The following is a 6,955-nucleotide window of genomic DNA, read 5'->3' as shown; positions in this document are numbered from 1 at the left end:
AAAAAAAAAAAAAAAAAAAAAAGGTTTTTTAAAGAAACAGCTAATGACTACCGTACAGTGTGAGGGAAACTTTGACCTGAGAGATGCAGATTCAGCTAGAACGCTATTGCCACTGCTCCTCAGCTGGGCCTCTTCTCTACGGGGAGCATGGAAGTTCTGGGGTGTGGAAACACAGGAAAAGGTAGAGCAGGAGAAGTAAGCACCCCTTCTCTAACAGCAGGCGGGCTGCACTTCCGTTCCAGTGTCTTCCTGGCCCTCAGGCATTTCAGGAATTGCTGCTGCTGTCCCAGAAGCTGTGCTGCCCTCCTGAAAAAGAAGAAATATATAAAACAATACTGAGAGAAACTTTTTTCAAAGAAGGAAAGGTTTATTTCACCTCATGGAAAACTTTTTTAAAAAAATTTTTAAACTCAGAGGTCTGCATACAGATATATGGCTTTCAACAGCGAAATACACCTCCAGCCTAGCTAATTCATCTGGTCCTGTTGAATGGGATGACAACAGCGGGGTTCTTGCTTAGAGTGACATCTTACAACTATATCAAGCAACTTGGAAGTCAGCATCTGCTCTGGATGTAGTGGAGGGGAGTCCTGCATGAACAGTGTTAACAGATTTAGAGAGGATTTCACACAGTCTGAGAATGTGGGCCCTGTTTCAGGCTCAATATAACATTCCATTAAAGGCACTGTTATTCTTACTTTGTCAGCCCGTGTTTGCAGTAGATACTTTCATTGTGGGGAGATGGTACATGGACATATAAGACACCTTCATTCTTTATGTTACAAAAATATTTTATCCCACCTTCCAGGCCATGGAAAATTTTACTGATCTCTCACTGCATAAGAGTCCCACCTGCCTGAGAACTAACAGGAAGTCAAAGTTCACAGAGGGGCTGTGAGAGTATAGGGCTCCTGTTAACAGGCAAGAATTTCACACTCAGCACCCAAACTAAAAATTCAACACTTAAAAAACCCTGAGAAAATAAAGGGACATAAAAGCATGACTAAAAAATTATGTGTGTGTAAAATATACATATGCTTTCCTACTTTTCCATTGTCACTATTTCCAAGCAGAGGGTCATAAAATTTAGGGCTGGCTTGCAAAAAGCAAATGATGTAGTAATTTGTGTGTGCATGCGTGTGTGTGCGTGTGTGTGTGTGCAAGTGTAGAAGTACTGGGAATCGAACCCAAGGTTTTTGCACTGAACTGCATCCCCAGTCCTTTTTGTTTTTAATTTTTGTTTTCTGAGACAGCATCTCACTTTGTAGCCTAGGTTGACCTTGAACTTGCAGTGATCCTCCTGCATCAGCCTCCCAAGTGCTGGAATTACAGGTGTGTGCCACCATGCCTGGCTTTATTTTTTAATTTTGAGACAGTGTCCTGCTAAGCCAATAAATAGGTTGCCCAGGCTGGGCTCAAACTTTCGATCTTCCTGTGTCAGAAGGCTGGGATTAAAGGCATGTGCCACCAGACTTGCTGATGGAGCATTTTTGTGGTCTTATCGCAGAGAAGCTGGGTCCAAAATAACAAGGAACTTGTCCTTCACTTCCTTGGTCCTCAGTTCTTTGTGTCTTTGATGAAAGAATTCAGTCAAGACAGATAGGCTATGCAGGAGCATAGGCAGAATGGACCGTAATGATATAGAGATAAAGAGCAAGTTAGCATAGTGCCATTTGGCATTTTTGAAAATAGCTTTGGGCCACAGGAGTTACTCCTGGAGTTCAAGGAACTATGGTGATTATCCTGCTTATCAACATTTTACTTAGAAGGACTTTGGAATTGGAAAGTGTCTTCCTGTTCTTTTAGGTTGTCAGTGTTTCTTCAGGGGCTTTAATCATGGATGAAATTTGTGATAAGCTCTTAATTTAAACCAGGTCCCCGCCCAGAGCAGGAGGGTCTTTAAAGAACAGCTCTCTTCCTCATATCCGTGGGCTGTAGACCGTGGCAGCCAGAACACCATATGCCTTGTTGTGGAACTAGACGGCCGGATGGCCAGATATCAGAAGGACCGGGCACAATGTGTGGCCTTAAAATGTCATTGTGCTGGACCGGGGCTTTAGCTCAGTGGCGCTGTGCCTGCCTCAGAAGCACAAGGTTCTAAGTTTGATCTCTGGTACTGGAAAAAAAAAAATGTCACTGTGCTCGGTGGGATTGCCTGAGACCTAACGAACAGTTATAAATGTATGGCATTGCTTTATTTAACTGGAAATATATTTTATTTTTGGACTCCCTTTCCTCTGCCCTTGTTCCTCAAGGTGGCTAATGTCTACTTGCCTGCTAACAGTCTGGAATTTTCTTCAAGTGGAGGTGGTATTTCATTTCTGCTAGAACTTAATACCCCAATTAGGCCGTGACCCTGCCTCCTTCCCCAGGGTGGGCGGGAATCACAGGAAGGCCCTTGTTAGGGGAATGAGCCCACCCAGTGCAGGCTTTTCTTTGAGGCCCACTCTCCCCAGCAGGGCTTTTCTCCCTCCATGGCTTTCTTAATTCGAGGCAACAGCAGCGTGAATAAGACATGGAACTGATGTTTGCCAAGCAATCTCTCTTTACTTTTTCTAGAGCTCATTTTTTGTTTTGTTTTGTTTTTGTTTTTTGAGACAGGGACTCCTCATAGAGTTGAGACTAGAGCTCACTTTTACTGGAAGCTTTTTTGTGTGTGCCATCTGGACCCGAGGGAACGTGCTCACAGTTGTCAAAGGATAGACAGTCTGAGGCAAAACTTGAGTTTCTGTTCGTGAACCCGAGGGTGATGGAAAGAGGGCTCCTGGGTTTGGAGGTGGGTGGAGGGATGGTCTGGGGGACTGGACAAGGTTGGTTTTTAACACCCTAGTCTTTAGGAGTTGGGGAGAAGACCACAGGATGCCACCGTTATGTGTCTTGATTTTCTCACTTGAGAATTTATCCCCTACAGTACAGATTGTGCTTTTTTATATTTTTAAATGACTTTCTAATGTCTTACAATATAATATGCTATTATTTCTTTGGCCAGGCCTCTACTTTTGAATAATTAAGTGATTTCCAATCATTTACCAATAAAAACAGTGCTGCAATAAATCCTTGAACACATATCTTCTGCACGTGTGCAAAAAGCTATAAGCTAAATCCCTAAAATTAGAATTGCCAGATCAAAGGGGATGTGTGGTATTAACACTGATAAATGTTAAATCCTTCCATAATCCATCCCATCAGAATTGAAGTGAGGGGCTGTTTTCTTATGTTGTAGCCAACACAATGGGATAGTGTGTTTAAATTTTGGGCAAAGAGATTAAATTTCTTTTTTTCTTTTTTCTTTTTTTTTTTGAGGCAGGGTCTCACTATGAAATTCAGGCTGGCCTTGAACTCATGGCAATCTTCCTGCCTCAGCCTCCCAAGTGCTGGGATTATAGGCATACACCACCACTTCCAGCAAAGAGATTAAATTTTCTTTTTCTTTTGTTTCTTTAAACAACAGAAACAACTGACACCTTAGGATGCTTAAAAGTAGGTATTTTGTTACTCAACTTTTATCTAAAAATCATCACAATCCTTTCCCATTACTTTTTTTGGTGTGTGTGATACCAGGGATTGAACTAGAATTTCTTTTCTTTTTTCGGTACCAGGATCGAACACAGGACTTTGCACTTGCCAGGCAGGCACTGAACTATATCCCTGGCCCTACATTTGTTTATTTGAGGGATGAAGTTTTTAAACCTGAGGAATTTGAGTGAACCTGGAGGGGGAAGAATAAACAAACTGTAAAAGATATTCATTGTGGCTTATTAGCTTCATGAAGATTCAAAAATTCAGATCTTTTAAATGAATTCAGCACAGAAGAGATTTTGTCTACTGCGACTGTTGAGAGCGTCTGTGGACAGCAGGGGGCAGCACGTCCTCACAGAGTCCGGTTGGGTCGCCACCGTCTGTTTCCACACATTCAAACCAGGACTAGGACCTCATCCTTCAGAAAGTCAAACTCTTACCTTCACTGCCATCTCAAGATTGGCACAGGCTGGAGAGAGGGACAAAGCTTACCTAAATCAACCGAAATATTCAATGCCAGCCAAATGCAGAAACATCATATTGTACAAGACAATTTAAACATGCAATTCCCGACACCTTTTTTTTTCTTTTGAGGTACTGGGACTTGAACCCAGAGCCTTGACTCTGAGCTACGCTCCCAGTACCCCCCACCACCACGTCTGCGATAGAGCTTCCCAAAGTTGTCCAGGCGGGCGGGCTCCAAACTGCAGTCCTCTTGCTTCAGCCTTCCATATAACTAGAATTACAGACATGCTCCACTACACCCAAGCTCCTCCAACCAAACTTTGTGTCAGCACAGGGAATATCCTTTATTGGATTAATATTATATTTATATCCATTCTGCTGAACACTGCTAAAATGTCAACTAATATAACTCATTATCTTCTCTTCCTCCAGAAAATTTATTATTTTATCTTTAAAAGAAAACTAGGCTGCTCTCTTAGTATCAGAAAATATGGATTGAGGGCTGGAAATGTAACTCAGTGGTACAGAGTCTGCCTGGCAAGCACAAGTCCCTGAGTTCAATTCCTGGTACCAGGGGGGAAAAAAAAGCAAAAGAAAATATGGGTTGAGTTCTAGGTGTAGAGGATGTGGGGTGAACAGGACGTGGTCTCTGTTGTTGGTGAAGCAGAAGAGATTTGAACCTGTGTCAGGAAATTTTAGTCACAAATTTAGGTATGGCGTTGTAACTGGCTGTGTGGCCTTGGGTAAACTGCTTTGCTTCTGTCCACCTCACTAGTGAAATGATACCACAGCTGTCTGCCCTTCTGACCTTACAGGTGAAATGCTTCAGAAAAGAGCAAGTATTATATACATGAAAGATTTTAAAAGCCACACTATAATGAATGTGGCACTAGCGGTGGCAGTTTAGTGAGTCCCCACTGTGTGCCAAGCATTCTGTTAAATATACACACGAACTCAGTTAAGATTATAACCCTACCCGGGCATGGGGGTGCAGGTCTGTAATTGTAGCACTCTGGGAGGTTGAAGTGGGAAGACTTGTAAATTTGAGCTTAGCCTGGGCTAAGTTTTCTAGTGCTTAGAAAGATCCTGTCTCTAAAGGGCCTTAAGGAGTCTGAAGGCCCTGGGTTCACTCCCCAGTACCTAATAGGGGGGGAAAAAAAGAAGAAAAACTTTAGGATAACTAGTAAGATTCTCATTTAGTTCAGTGGCATGAGCTGTTATTGGCTAAAGGAAAAGCAAATAACTATGGAAAACCAGGAGAAAGGAAGGAAAAATAGAAAGAAAGAATCAAACAAAAAGGACTTTGTGACAGTGGCACACGTGTAATCTTAGCACTCTGGAGGCTGAGGCAGGAGGATCTTGAGTTTGAGGTCAGGACAGGTTGTAGGAAAGCCTGAACTACATAGCAAAACCTCACCCCACCCCAAATCAAAACTCCCTCCTTCCAACTCCAGAGAAAGAAGTTCAAAGGAGAATTTTCAAACACATTTCATAAGTTTCTATCTGTGCAGGAAATACATCTAGATTAGTGAAGAGGATTTTCCTCTTCTGTTCCTGGACAGCATTCCTGAGAGGATGTCCAGGGGCAGTTCCTTGGCAGGTGGGAAGGGGGGCCTTGGTCTGTGAGTTATACAGAACTCTTTGGCTGGAGAGGAGACTGTTGACAAAGCATAGATCCCAAGTGCCTCACTAATTTTAGGTATAGTTGACCCTTAATATTTCTCTTGTGAATCACATAGCTGCAAACAAAGTAGGCATCTCTGGCTCCTGGCACCTTCTGTGGAGGAGCAGATATCAAGAACAGCTACCACTGTGATACAGATACTGCTGTAACACACATATACAGTAACTTTCATAATGCATTAATAATGGCATTATCACTTCCATTTTACAGATGAACAAACTGAGTCTTTGCTGCAAGTAAAAGCACAGCCACTGCATTCGAACCGGGGCAGCCTGGCACCAGAGCCTGACTTCCTAACTACTCTATCCAGTTCCTTACGTTAATAGCAAGTAGGAGGAGGGAGGAGGGGAGGAAGAGGGGGAAAAAAGGATGAAGGACAAAATAAATGGATCCTATAAATACCAGCATTAGTTCAATGAGCAGATTCTGAAGGGCCACCGCTCAAGATGGGCCCTCTTGAGTTGTGACTAGTCCTTTCTTAACCTTGGAGGGGGAGTGGCCAGCTGGGCACAGACCTGCATTTCTATACAATGTGGTAACTGTGGAACAGGGAAGTTCACTGGTGCTCAACAAAAATGCCTGTGTTCCCAAGCACATCCCAAACGTGGAAAGTTACTGAGAAAGGTTCAGTCACAGACCAACTGCTGCCAATTTCATTGTCACTTTGCTTCCATAAAAAACGAACCTTGTTTTATGAGACTGTTCTGCAAAAGTGAAATTTGAACAAATTCACACCTTTATTGGGTTTGTTCTGTTTTAAAGATAGAAAAAAAACCTTGGGCTGAACCTAAAATAAAAAGGGATCAGGTCCAGAAATTAAAAATACCAAAAAATATCCCACCAGTAAAATGATTTCAACTTTTGCTTTAAGGTCTTCATGATAAAATGATTGGAAAAAACATTCCATTAAAATTTGCACAATGATGACTAATCTCCTGTTTGCTCCAGTTCATTAAATAATTTAATGGCAACTATGGAAAAGTAAATGGCTTTATCTCTGAAAGCTTTTGGTCTTTAAAGGAATGACAAACAAGTACGTTGCAACCACAGAGCCATTAGGGCAGCACAACTGGGGGTGGGGGTGCAGCTGCCCACAGGGCGGGGCAGGAGTCCTCAGGTTGGGCCATCTTCCCCTCGACCCAGGCCCCGAGTCAGGCTGGAGGGCAGGTGACCTAAACCCTGTCCTTGGTAACATCCGGCCTCAGATCAGCGCCCAGGGCGCCTGGGAGTCGGGGACAGGACAGGGCGCCCTCCGGGCGATCGCAGACGTCTCTGCTCTCGGGCCCT

The sequence above is a fragment of the Fukomys damarensis genome, unplaced genomic scaffold (genome assembly GCF_012274545.1).
Source record: "Fukomys damarensis isolate Sample0158 unplaced genomic scaffold, DMR_v1.0_HiC HiC_scaffold_14, whole genome shotgun sequence".
Classification (NCBI taxonomy): domain Eukaryota; kingdom Metazoa; phylum Chordata; class Mammalia; order Rodentia; family Bathyergidae; genus Fukomys; species Fukomys damarensis.
The sequence above is the reverse complement of the archived record's forward strand: the minus strand, read 5'-3'. Positions refer to the sequence as shown.